The sequence below is a fragment of the Etheostoma spectabile genome, chromosome 3 (genome assembly GCF_008692095.1).
Source record: "Etheostoma spectabile isolate EspeVRDwgs_2016 chromosome 3, UIUC_Espe_1.0, whole genome shotgun sequence".
NCBI lineage: Eukaryota > Metazoa > Chordata > Actinopteri > Perciformes > Percidae > Etheostoma > Etheostoma spectabile.
Window position 1 is genome coordinate 29,571,542 of NC_045735.1, and position 402 is coordinate 29,571,943.

At 34.8% G+C, this 402-nt stretch overlaps 1 pseudogene; it reads right to left on the reverse strand.

Moving 5' to 3' along the window:
• The window catches only part of LOC116687027 (extracellular calcium-sensing receptor-like), a 14,674-nt pseudogene that overhangs the window by 3,274 nt on the left and 10,998 nt on the right, over positions 1-402 (reverse strand).

Genomic DNA, 402 nt, shown 5'->3' on the forward strand with positions numbered 1-402 from the left:
GAGGCACAGGAATTATAGATCTTAAAGCCCAGAGTGATACCAGGCAGTAGGTCTGTGTTGTTATTAATCTCCTCTATGGCAAAGAGCATAGCCTGGGCAAACTGGAAACCTTTGAAATTCAAACTGGATACACACCATTATAATAATACATAATAGTTGAAATGTGTCAATGAAATAGAAACAATAACATAGTAAATGCAAGTATTTTCTATTAATAGAAAAAAACAAGGAATATTTTTTTACTTTAAAAGTTTTACTTTCTTCTTCATGCAATTTAGATCTAAATAGAGTCATACTGTTTTAATTTACCTGCTGCATTCCAGTGGCAATGGCTTTTGCCTGTAGGTGTCCTTTCTGTCTTTCCAGCTGGTGTGGAAAGAGAAGATTCCCCCCAACATAATG